Source organism: Tupaia chinensis, unplaced genomic scaffold, assembly GCF_000334495.1.
Source record: "Tupaia chinensis unplaced genomic scaffold, TupChi_1.0 Scaffold143584_1, whole genome shotgun sequence".
Classification (NCBI taxonomy): Eukaryota; Metazoa; Chordata; class Mammalia; order Scandentia; family Tupaiidae; genus Tupaia; species Tupaia belangeri.
In genome coordinates, this window is record NW_006203430.1 from 8,728,157 (window position 1) to 8,728,371 (window position 215).

Genomic DNA, 215 nt, shown 5'->3' on the forward strand with positions numbered 1-215 from the left:
TCGAGACCCGCTGGCCCTCGAGCGCTTCTCCGCCACCGCGGCCCCGGCGCCGGATTTCCAGCCGCTGCTGGACAACGGTGAGCCGTGCATCGAGGTGGAGTGCGGCGCCAACCGCGCTCTGCTCTACGTGCGCAAACTCTGCCAGGGCAGCAAGGGCCCTTCCATCCGCCACCGCGGCGAGTGGCTCACGCCCAACGAGGTCCAGTCACTCCGGG